We start from the raw sequence: 13,637 nt of genomic DNA on the forward strand, positions 1-13,637 counted from the left end.
TCCTATGCTCCTCAAATCCTCTTCCTGAAATTCTGATCTATAATCTTTACATGCCTAAACATATTGGCTTTTCAAACTCCATAACCAGGAAATGAATCTCATTGTCTCTGCTCTCTTCTCTGTCTCATATTCCTCTAGAGGCAATGAGCCCAGAATAGTCCAGTGGTTTGGGGAGTACTAAGAACTTAAAATATTATGCTTATAAAATCATTAATAAGTGAAAGGAATTAAGCCTGGGGGAATCCATCAGAAATAAATAGGCTCAAATATTAGCAGTGGCTACTATTTACAGATAATGGTCTTATGGGTGATTTTACTTTCTTAGTTCTCTTTCAAGTTTTTCTGAAAAAGTATAACATTATGAGAGGTGAGATATGGAGCAGCTTTAGAGAAAGAAAGAAACATAAAAAGGTACCTGTTATGGCAAAAATACAATTGGGATGTTATTCACAATAAAGATAGGCTAGGTTGAGGTCAACATGAGGTGCATGGAGAATACCCTTGAATTGGTAATGTAAGAAGAACTTGTTCAGCCCTGCATTTCTGTATTGCATAGACTGCCTGGAATACCCAGTTCATATTCCTTAGGGCTTCATTTCACCTAGTTGTAAAATCCTGTTTATTCTATCTGGTGAACTTTATGAATTTCTTCAACGTAAGTGTGCAAAACACTTTCAGGTATTCAGATGGGTCTAGTCATTAAAAAAGGATTTTGAGAAAGTGACATCATTAAATAGGACTGAACAGAAAATGCCTCTGAGTAAGCAGATTTGAAAGTTAAATTTCTGCTCGCACCACTAGCTTATTACCTGCTCAGCCCTGTGAGGTCACCAGGATCCACATTTAACTTTTCTTTCTTTGGCTTTGTTTATTGTATTGTCAGTTTTATAGCATTTGCAATGTACTATGTAATTACATGATGGCCTCACTGAGCTTCAAAGAAAAGAACTTTTCTATTCTACTGAAGGTTTGGCCCCTACCCCAAAAGCCAAGTACCTATGAAAAGTACTTTAAGTTTGTCATTGACTAGCTGTGATGACTCGAGGAAGTCACTTAGTTCTTCTGTGATTTGCTGTCCTTATCTTCAAAATGCAGACCCTATGCGCCATTTTGAAGGTTCTCTGTACTACAGTTACAGTGGGTTCTGAATGGTAACAGTCACCTGTGTTTCTGAGTTTCATATTCAGGTTTCTCCTTTTCTCTGGACCTATTATTATCCTATTGAGATGCCTGATATATTTGGGGGCCTCCTAAATCTCTATGTATACCCACTCCTCCAGATCCATAACTTTCAGTCTACACCATTTCAACACTGATGATTCCTCAATTTTCTTTTCCAGTCAGGACCTTCCCCCTATGAATTTTAGACCCGTGTAGCCACCAAGATCCCTTTTTAATATGTGATTATCATCTCTGAGTTAATGTGTCTAAATCAAACACCTGCCCTCCCCCAACCAAAGCCTGTTTCCCCTGCTGCTGTGTCCCTTTCTGTTAATTCCAATTCTTCTGATTGCTTAGGACAAATGCCTTGGGGTCATCTTTATTCATCATTTCTTTCACACATGATTTCCACTTCATCAGAAAATTCAATTGACATAATCTTCGATTTCTTTCTAGAACCTAGTCATTTCTCTACAATTCCAGTGCTCCCACTTGGGTCCAAACCACCAAAATTTGGCTTAATGCAGTGAGTCTCCCAACTTCCCTTCTTGACCCTTTCAGTTCTTTCTCAGCACAGTAGATAGACTGATTCCATGAAAGCATCATTCAGTTAGTTAAAACACTGTTCTTCTCCATTAGAGGTTCTCTAGTGGCCTGGCCCTCACTTGGGATAAAAGCCAGATTCTTATAATATCTTCCAACACCTAGCATGATCTGTTACATCTCTAACCCTGGCTCACTTGTGTCAGTCTTCCCTGATCTCCTGTCCCTCAAACATGCCCAGTCACCTTAAGGCACAGTTCTAGCTGTGCTCTGTTTCAAATTCTCTTCTTCCATATCCGTATAGCGCCTTCCCTCACATTTTCAAGTATTCAGTCATTTTTTCAAGTCACTCTGTGAGGCTAACCCTAAAGACCTCATCTTAAGCTGCATCATCAAACCATCCTGCACACCCATTTCCTGTCTCTGAGCTTCATTTTGTCTCCAGGGTACTCATCACCTTGTAACAAACCATTGCCATTTACATTTTTTTAAATTTTTAATTAGGGTAAATTATATATAACAATAAAATTTACCATCTTAACTATTTTTAAGTGCACAGTTCACTAGTATTAGGTACATTCATATTGTTGTGCAACCAACCTCCAGAACTCTTTTCATCTTGCAAGACCGAACTCCATAATCATCAAACAACAACTTCCCATTCTCCCTTCCCTCTGTCCCTGGCAACCACCATTTCACATTCTGTCTCCGTGAATCTTACTCCTCAAGATACCTCATGTTAAGTGGAATGATCATCTCATGAGTGGTTGTTTTCACTTTGCATAATGTCCCCAGGTTTAAGTACATATCAAATTTACCTTTACATTGTGTGTGTGTGTGTGTGTGTGTGAAAGAGACATTTTATCATTCATTCATCAATGGACACATGGATTGCTTCTACCTTTTGACTCTTATGAATGAGTCATGTTCATTGACTCTTGTCGATGTCTGTGATGAACATGGCAAACATGTAAAAACTTCTCTTTGAGACCCTGCTTTCAATTCTTTTAAGTGTATGTCAAGAAGAGAAATTGCTAGATTTATGGTAACTCTACTTTTACTTTCTTGAGGAATTGACATGCTGTTCTCTATAATCATTTCACCAGTTTACATTCCTATCAATAGTACACATCCTTGCCAATACTTGTTATTTCCTATTTTGCCTTTTATAGTAGCCATCTTAATGGGTGTAAGGGGGTATCTCATTGTGGTTTTGACTTCATTCCCTGATGATTAATATTGTTGACTATCTGTTCTTGTGCTTGTTGGTCAATGTTATTTGGAGAAATGGCTGTTCAAGTCCTTTGCCCTTTTTTAAATGAGGCTTTTGATGTTGTTTAGTGGGACGAGTTCTTTATGTATTCTAGATATTAATACCTGATCAGATAATTGCTTTGCAAATATTTCTCTCCCATTCCACCAGTTATTTTTTCATTCTGTTGACTATGCCCTGGGATGCACAGAAGTCATTTACTTTATTATCATTATTACTGTTTTGTCCTCTGTCTCCTCCTTTAGAATGCAAGTTCTGTGAAGGCAAGTTCCTATTTGTTTTGTTCACTGATGTATCCCCCGTGCTGCAAACAGTATTTGGCACTTAATCAATTTCAGGAAATATTTGCTGAATAAATGAATGCATGAATGGACACATTAGAGATGTGGTTCAGGTTTTCTGCAGTTCCTAAACCCCATGTGCAGGGCAAAAGTGAATGGAATCTGAAGCATAATTGTTATTTTTTAAAAGAATAATGCTCTACAGTGGCAAGTTACAGAGTTTTCCTGAATGAGGGGCTTTTTGAAAATTCTTCTCCCATATGCAGCTGGTTTCCCGGGCTAGTTGGGGAGCACGTGTGCCTCTCTCTTTAATCCATTAAAGTGACAACTCTGGATACATATGAACACAAACAGGACTCTCCCTCACTCTATCTCCCTCACCCCAGATTATTGGCTCTCCTGGCCCCCACCAGGCCCTTAACTCCTGGCCTCTCTCCAGTCCTCTACCCTTTTCTGAGCTGCTCCCTAAGGCCCTCCCTCCATTGCCCCTATATCTGCTTTATGTCGAAGGTCCCAGCCAGCTCTGTCAGGGATTACTTTACTTCCATTGTTCTGCCAGGACCACACACCAGGGTAGGCTCAGGTACCCTTCTCTCTAAGGAGGCCTGTGGGAATCTGGAGAAAGGAATGAAAAGGGACAATGATTGAACAGTACTTAGGAGGGGGCAGTTAAATGTCAACCCCGATTAATGATAATGGTAATTTAGAATCTGCTTATGGCTTCCAATGTGAGACTTTGCCAAGAAGTCTCCAACGTGGTATTTCAAAGGGTTCCGGGACTGGTGGTTGCTGCAGACTGACTTTCCACTGCGGGAGATCAGCAAGCTGGGCGTGTGTGGTTTAAGAGGCAGTGGCAAGCCTGACACAGCGTGCCCTGTCATTACCGCTGGTCCTGTCTGGTCAGGTGTGTCTCTTCATTCCTGTTCCCCAGCATCCACCCACTTCAGGGCAGCGATTCAGAGGCAGGGAACTTTGAGTATTCTCATTACAAAGACAAATTGTTGAGATTGTCCCTTCTCTACACCCTCTTCTGGTTTCTATGTTCACCCAAGCCAAAAACAAAATAACTGCACTTCCCAACTGAGAAAAATGGACTTTAACAGGCTTTGTTGTCCACAGGTGGAACATGAAGCAGGTTAAGTGTATATGTACTTGGCCTTGGGAAGCTGAGATTCAGATCCTGACCCAGCTACTTTCTAGCATTTGGACTTGGAGCAAACCACTTACTCTCTTAAGGACTCACTCACCTCATCTGAAAAATGAGAATGATTAGAGGACCTCCCATGTACTCTGTGAGAAATAAACAAGATGCTCTGTGAAAATCCTCATCACAGTGTCCGACACATAGTAAGTGCTTGGGAAATGTTCCCTGTGACTATCATTGCACAGTTAGAGGAAGGTCAGAGATATCTTCCTTTGTATCATTGTTTCTCAACCTCAGCACTGTTGACATTACTGACCCAATCATTCTTGGTTGTTGGAAGCTGTCTATGTTTTGGAGGCTTCTTAGCAGCATCCTTGATTTCTACCCACTAGATGCCAGTGTTAATTACCCTTCCCTGTCCCCTGCCCCCATTGTGACAATCAAAAATGCCCCAGCTAAGTATCCTTGAAAAGGCCAGGGGATAAACTCCCCATTAAAAGTCACTGCTTTAGGATAAGTAGTAAAAATTCTCTAAGTGTGCATGCTATGGTTAAATCTCACTGGGTGAAGGCAGTTTTCCTTACACCGATTATTTCAATACTCCCAGAGGGGCTTTGAAGATTTACAGAATCACAGAAAATGATCCCAACATGCCTTCCATCCTTGCAATCCCTGGTGGCCTCTTCTGGTGGCCCCACACAGAATTTGTCTCTGCCCTCCAATGGTACCCACCACCTCTTGGGTTGCTTCTGCCTCAATTCTCACCTAAAAAGGAAGCAAAGGGCTGGGGATATAGCTCAGTTGATAGAGTGCTTGCCTTGCAAGCACAAGGTCCTGGGTTCAAACTCCAGCACTTCAAAAAAAAAAAAAAGGAAGCAAGATGGGCTGGGCTGATACAGACAATGTGTGTGTGTGTGTGTGTGTGTGTGTGTGTGTGCATGCTTGTGCGCATGCATCCTCCCTAGCATAACACCTGGCATATCCTAGATGCACAATGAAAATGAGTTGAATGGAAACAAATGAGTTGAGTCTGAATGCTTTAGCTCAGTTTCTTTTCTTTTTCCATTGAACAATATTATCTTTTCAAAGAGCAGCAAATTCCACACAAATCAGTAATCTGAGTGGTACAACCAAAAAACAGGAGGCAGGAAAACAGTGCAGGTATAGGAAGAAAAATAGTAATAGCCAAAGGAGTGATAGTGGGGTGTCTCCTGATCCCCCCCACGCAACTCTCAGGAAGTTTGTTATTCTTTTTAGTTGTTAGCACATTCTTTTCCATATTGGAAAGATGTAATGAGCAGGGGAAGGGAAAAGGGAGATCCTACCAAAAGGCTTCAAGTTCAAGGCAGTTCTCTTCCTCCCCATTCCTGGCTACCCCAACAAAGTAGGTAAAGTAAAGAGTAGAACGGTCTCCAGTGAAAATGAGAGCTCCGAGCAGAACTAGGAAGAGAGATAAACAATACTATCAGCATCTCAGCCTGAAGTCAGGGTGGGCTTGAAAGGGAAGGGGACACATGAAATCCCAGGAGACACCGAGATGGTCAATGAAGGAGAAGTCAGGGTTGACCCACGGACTTCTACTTGCTAAGAGTCACTGATCCTGGTTCTATGGCCATCATCCTGACTCAGATAAGTGGCCATCTGAATTGCATTAACACTTCACGGTTGATTTCTGGATGGAAGAGAGTCCAGAAATCCTGTTCCCTAGGAGAAGAAAGAGACAAGCTCTTCTCTTCTCTCCCCAGGAAAACACACGAAGAGATAAAAATGTAATTCCAGGGCTGGGGGAAGGGGGCCATGTTGAAAGCAGGGTGAACTTGAAAGACAGTTCAGGTGAAAGTCCTCCCTCAGGCCTCTTTATGTTTTTTGCTTAAATTCCTCCTCTTCTTCCTGTGTCATCCCAACATTATTGATTTTCTAAGACAAAGGTGTTCTGGTTCTCTCATTTTTCAGGAGTTACATTTCATCCTTTCCTTTCACACTTTCAGACTAGAAGGGGAGAAGCTTCCAGACTGGATATGGGACTGAGAGACTTAGACTAGCAGATTCCCTTGAAAAGCTCTTGGATGGTGAGTTTTACTAAGGGCCACCTTGAGCTCCTGGGCCAGGGAGCTCCTATAGTAGCTACTGCTCTTGTTCTTCAGCTGAGCATCTGTTTATCCACTTCCTTCATAGACTTCTGCCCTCAGAAAATGATAGTAATGCACCCAAATTCACCCAGAAAACCCTCATGGCAAAGCAAAATCATGCTGCTATTTAGTGACACAGGTCAGATGCTGTGATCTTGCTTTGGCATGTTGGGTTTTCTGGGTGAACTTGGGTACAGTTAGAGCTGAGAACTATTAGTTTCCTGGGCTGGTAAGTGAAACAAAACCTGGCATAAAGAAGGTAGGGAACAAATGGGGACCAGACTGACCAGGGAAATAAAGCTGACCAAGATGAAGTAGCTTGGGTCACTCTGTCAGAATGGTCAGTTTTGAAGTTTCAGGAGCAAATTAGAGCACTCCATTCTTGATGGTCTCCACCAGTCAGTGGACAGAGAGAATGATATTTGGCCAAGGTGTCTAAGACTTTTGGTGGGAAACAGGCTAGAGGTTGTCATGAGGTAGTCAGGATCCTGGTCACATATCTTGCAAATAAGAAAATGCCCATGTCAGAGCCCATGTCCCCACCTAGCCAGTGAGTCAGTAGGAAACCCTTGAAGCCTGTAACAGCTTTAGATATCTTATCATAATGGAGTCATGCTGTTTATCTAAATAACCTCAGTTACTAAATTATGATGGAGTCTCTTAGCTCTGCTTCCTTCTTTTCATGACCCTGGCCTGCTCCAGACGGACTAGAGATAACATTGTCTGGCCTGAAGATGTGGCCAAAAGGACCTGAGAAAATATATTTCATAGTATTTGATTTATAATCACCCTACATGTCACAGGAACAAATCAACAACCTATAGTCTCGCTGTGAACCTGGCATGTGGTTTGGCTACAGATCGCTGTTTCATTGTCCATGCTGGTGCACTTGATGCCCAATTCATCACTGAGCATCAACCAAATCTGGCACCCTTTGATTGTCATGCTGGACAATTCAGATATGGAAGACTTCTCTCAGGTGTAAAATATATATTTTTTTAATTTTCTACTCACCTCCAAGTATGTGGAGAACCAGAGAATGGCACATATTTCCTGCTTAGGACACACTTTAACAATGGCACATGGACCAGGAAGCTGCCATGTCTGAGTCCAGAGATTCAGAGAATGTTGCAGCTCTGATTCTTCAATGATTTTTTTCTTCCTAATTACTTTTTCCCATTTTAATTTTGAAGCTTCTTAAGGGAAAAAAAAATCTTCTCATTCTATCAACTATCACTATACCTAGAAGACTGTTCAAGAATGGCTGATGATTCAACAATCATTGACTACTTAAAAGAAAAGAGCTTTGCAGATTGTCAACTTAACAGATATCTCTGTGCTCTTCATTTCTCAAACATGATGCGTGGGTGGATTTGGCTTGAAAGAAGGAGAAATTTTAGTGGTATCAGGATAGCAATTTTTCAGGACTCCATTATTTTCTGTTGCTCACTTTTCTTGTTGTCAGAACTGAAGAAGCACCAGCTACACATACATCAAGATAAGAGCCATGTTTCCATTAATGAAAGGGGAGGGTTCGCTGGGAATCAAGGAGGTTTTTACATTGCAAATGGTAAAAGGGAATTTGTTTTAGGGCCTTATCTGGCTTTTGATCATCAGCTTACAGAAGGAGAAAAGTTGATATTTATTTTAAGGATAAAAATTACAATTTCATTGCATCAAATATGTTTTGCAGCTGCTTAGATACATTGCTTTAAGAGGCAGGAAGGCTGAGCCTATTCAGCCTAGGTGTACAAGGCAGACAGTGTACTAATAAAGAGAAAACTGCACTTAATTCAACCAGTGCAGTTGCATTAAGAGAACTCAAAATCCACATCTGACTGCCTAAATGTACAGTATCCTACAATAGCCAGAGGGCAACATGGCTAATAAGCAAGTGTCCATTCACATTAAGAGAAACAAACCAGGAAAACAGAGAAACATATTCATCTGGTTCCTCTTTTCCAATGTGAGAGAGAACAAAGTTCACCTACACTGCCAATGCAAAACAGCAGGATTTCAGGCATCCATGAGCCACACAACTTTACTAAATTATTCTGGCCATGTAATTACCTCTCTGTGGCTCTCTCTGAGCTCAAACTGGTGGGCTTACACCCATTCTGCAGACTACCCAGCTCTAATCACATTGACTACTGTCTTCTTTCAATAAAGTATCTCTAGGGAGAAGATAGTATCTTTTCTACCTTCTGATTATGGACATGTTGTTTGGCACATGCTAATAAACTTCTAGTGAGCAAATGAATGAATGAATGAGCTTCTATTGGTATCCCAGAGTGTGGTTATCACTACTGCAAGTTCTTCTCTATGTGTCCATGAAAAGAAAAGTGTCCCCATCATGGCTTTAATTCATAAGCTGATGGCCATGAATGAAATATTTTACAGTACAAAGGTTCCTGTGTTAGTCAGCTTTCCAGTACTATAACAAATACCTAAGATAAATCAATTTATAAAAAGGAAAGGTTTATTTTGGTTCATAGTTTCAAGGTTTTCTGTCCATGGTTGCTTGGCCCCAAAGCCTCCGGGTCTATAATGAGGCAGCTTATCATGACAGGGAGCAAACTTCCCACCTCATGGAAGCCAGGAGGTAAAGAGTAAGATCAAGAGACCAGGTCCCACAATTCCCTTAAAGGGTACACCTCAATAACCTAAAACCTCCAACTAAGTCCCAACTCTTAAAAGTTCCACCACCTCCCAATAGTACCACAGGCTGAAATGACCAAGATTTTAATACATGGATCTTTTGGAGACATTGAAGATCATAACTATAGTAGTACCATTCACAGATGTTAAATACCTGACTATCCTTTCCCTTTAATCCTTATCAACCTTGTCTTTATGGACTCCAACAATATCTTGGCCTCCACCTCTATTTTAGTCAGCTTTCTCACTGCTGTGACTAAAAATCCTGACAAGAACAATTTTAGGAGAGGAAAAGTTTGAGGGCTCACAGTTCCAGAGGTCTCAGCCCAAAGACAGCCAGCTCCATTCTCCGGGGCTCCAGGCAAGGAGAAAATCATGGGGGGAGAGGGAAGCAGTTCACATGATAATCATGAAGCAGAGAGAGAGAGAGAGATTCCACTTGCCAAATACAAATATATACCCCAAAGCCATGTCCCCAACGCCCCACCTTCTTCAGCCACATCCCTTCTACCTTCAAATACCACCCAATTAATCCCATCAGGTGATTAATTCACTGATTAGGTTAAGGTTCTCATAACCTAATCATTTCGCCTCTAAACCTTCTTGCATTGTCTCACACATGAGCTTTTGGGGGACACCTCACATCCAAACGACAACAGCCTCTCGTCTGTTCCCATACTAAAATACCTCGTCCCTCATCTTTTTGCACTTCCATAATGGTCCCCCACACCCTTTCATCAGTTGTAACTCAACAGAAACTAAGAAAACTCAATCCAAGAGCCTTCATCGAAAGAGAATCTGTCTAGTGCTTATACAACTGAAAATCCCAAGACTAGAACTGGCTTTAGGCACAGACTCAGCTGAGGTCCCGAAGACCCAGTTTCTCTCTCCGTGTATTAACTATGCATGCCACTGAGATGTCCACTTTCCCTAAAAGACTCTCCCCTCCACATTGTCAAATCTGTAGCAGCTCCCATTTATATCCTTCTAAGCTCTAATCCTGCATAAAAGAAAGCATTCTTTCCCTCAATAGCTCAATGTAAAATTCCAGAATTGACACTCCCTACCTCTGCCTTGAGTTAGGTACATACACATGTACCAATCACTATGTTCAGGGGGTGAAAGACAGTATTAGGATTGAACCAGATTCCTCATTACAGTACTGGAGCTCAGTGCTCTCAGCTAAACTCTAGTGCACTTAGGCTAAACATTGAATAAGGCAGTTTTTCCAAAACAAAATCAGGGCATTCTCACCTGAAGAAGAGTATACACATGTTGAATGGCCAAAAACTCCAATACCCATCTCAATCCTAACCTAACCCTAAACTGACTTTCTTTCTAATCTTTGCTGTGTCATTTGTCCCCTGCCTGATTCCATGCTTCCCTTGCTTCTCTCCCATTCTCTCCTGAATCCTCTATTGATACCTTGCTTCCTCCCTCAAACACACATTAACTCCATTTTTGCCTCTGGTTGCTTTCTGCCTCAACAATTTCTCTTTTTCACCTCCCCCCCCCCGCCACCCCCAGTTTTTACCTGGATTTCCACTCCCTACCATCCTCTTCAGGAAGCGAGTACCTGCTGATGGTAAACCCAGCACAGTCCTGTACCATCTGCTGGAGCTGTTTGCTTTCTCTAGCAACCACACAACCTCCCTCATTTTTCATCAGCGTTTTCTTTCTGTTTCTATAACCCCATCAAAACCAAAATATACCCAGGTTTCCCCATCCATCTTAAGAAAAAAGACAAAACCACTTTCATTTAGCCTTGGCAGCATGCCCGCCCCCACCTTTCTCCTTCCTGTTCCCTGTCCCCTCCCCAACGTCAAACTCTCACTCCATCTCTCCCCTCCCCTCCAGGCTTAAGCCTTCTGAACTTGTCTCTGCTTTCTTTCACCAAGCTCATTTCTAACATCCCTGAAGTTCTGTTTCTAGGGCTGTCTCCTTTCACCGCCCTCCCCAAGATTTCCTCATAGTCAAAATATTTGAGTCCTCTCTCTCCCTCACCTTTCACATCCAAATTGCCCTCAAATGGACCCCGCAAGTATCCCTTCACTCCATCCCCCACCCTGGTCCTTCTGCTACTGCCCTACCAGGAATTCTCTGGTTCCTCCATCTCCTGTGCTCCGTGCACTCTCTCTTTCATTGTCCTCCAGCCAAAGTTTAAGTGAGCTTTTGAAACCTCTCCTTTCTGAAGCACTGTTCATAGTGGGTCGTGGGAAAGATTCCTAAGATTCAGCTTCACATGTGAGACTGCCCTGTGTGTATGTTCACCTGCCGTCACAGTACCGGAGATACTGAGCCCAGCCTCCTCCTCTGCTCTGTGCTCACACTTCTCCTTCCTCCTGGAATAATGTTCTAATCCTCTCTCCCTCTGCTTCTGCAACTGGGAAATTCCTGTGCTTTCTTCAGGATCCCCGTCAACCATCTCCAACTCTTTGACACTAGCTTTATTTTATTTTATTTGCATTTATTTGTTTGCAATTTCTTTATTTATATATTTATTTATTTTTGAGCTGGGTCTTGCTATGTTGCTCAGGCTAGTCTCAAACTCCTGGGCTCACATCATCCTCCTGCCTCAATTTCCCACTCCAGGTATGGGCTACCTTGCCTGGCTTTGACACTAGCTTTAGAGTTTTTCCGGCAGGATCTCTTTCCCTTCGTTGGAAGTAGAATTATTCCCTTCCTGACTGTGCCTCCCCACAAACTTGTCACTCTAATTTATGAATGTCCATTTGTGATTGTCTGAAAGTACCGGACCTTGAGCCTCCAAGGATGAGCGTCTGTCCTGGTGACTCCAGGGTCTCTGGTACCCAACCCAGTGATATCTTCACCACCCCTCCACTCCTGATGCTTCTGTTCTGCATTTGTTTCCATTCCCAAAACCATTACCTCTCTATTGTCCCATCTACCCTTTTCTCTGACTCATGAGGAACAGAATCCACAGCCCTCTATGCTTCTTCCTAGATATCTTATAGTTAGAAAATCTGTTTCTGAATTCCACTCTCAGGCTTCACTTAATGCCAGTTTCTGCTGCCTCCACCTGTGAACAGTTCATCCAACAAGCACTGACTGCTAATCCTACATTTTTTTGTAATAAAGGACCAATGTCCTTGGCATCTTACATGACATTTTCCTCTTGAGGCTCCCTCACTGATTGCCCACTGCCCTTGTGACAGGACACATGGATGTCACTCTTCACTCTTCCCATCATCCTGCTTTCTGTTTGTGTGTTTGTTTTATAAACACCTCTCTTGAAGCTACCTTTCCACCTCCCTAATCATTTCTAAGTATGGGATTTGTTTCTTTGACCATCAGCTGTATTAAATTAGTGCTAGGATGACTACATAATTTATCAACCAAACCAGGACATTTTGATAGTAAACAAGGAAGCTTATTTACAATTCTGTCTGAACCTCAGGTATAAACTGGGGCTTCCCTGGGCAATCGGTACATTTGTCCTCCCAAACTAGGGCCTTATTATTGAATGTTTCCCCACCAAGATCCAGCAATTAAATGCATCACTCTTATCTGATGTTACCAATATCACCTCCTTATGCCTGCTTCACTTCAGCCTCAATAATTTTCAGTAAGTTCCCACTGCTTTTAAGATCAAATTCATACTCTTCCTCCTAGAGTTTGTCCCAAATCTCCCTGGTTCAAATTCTTTGTCCCCATCTGCCATCAAGCAAAGATTAGAGTTGTTTGTTTGTTTGTTCGTTTGGGTTTTTTTGTTTGTTTGTTTGTTTGTTTGATTGGTTTTTGTCTTTTTTTTTTTTTTTTTTTTTTTTTTTGTACCAGGGATTGAACCCAGTGGTGCTTAACAAGTGAGCCACATTTATTTAGAGACAGGGTCTCACTATATTGCTTTAGGACCTCACTAAGGTGTTAAGGTTGACTTTGAACTCTCGATCCTCCTGACTCAGCCTCCTGAACCACTGGGATTATAGGTGTGTGCCACCACACCTGGCTGTTGGAGATTTTTGTTCTCTCTCTCTCTCTCTCTCTCTCTCTCTCTCTCTCTCTCTCTCTCTTTTCTTCCTACCAGCCCTAATCTGTAAGGACCATCTCCCTTCATAGTTCAACTTTACTTTTCTCTTTCTAATTTAGGGGTGAAGGTACTAGGGATTTAACCCTGGGGCACTTTACCACTGAACTCATCTTAGCCCTTTTTATTTTTTTTTATTTTGAGACAGGGTTTTACTAAGTTGCTGAAGGCTCACGAAGTTCCTGAGGCTGGCCTCAAAATTAAGATTCTCCTGTCTCAGCCTCCTGAATTGCTGGGAGCTGGTGTGTGAGCCCCACTCTCTTCCTAAGTAAAACTGACGTCAAAGTTCGTCTTCCTCAGGAATTCTACCATGATTTTGAAGAGTCAGGAGAATAAAATATCCCTATACAAACCCAACTACTAACCTGATTTAGTTTCATTTTGTATTACTTAACAAGAAAAA

This window comes from Sciurus vulgaris (genome assembly GCF_902686455.1).
Source record: "Sciurus vulgaris genome assembly, chromosome: 1".
Classification (NCBI taxonomy): Eukaryota; Metazoa; Chordata; class Mammalia; order Rodentia; family Sciuridae; genus Sciurus; species Sciurus vulgaris.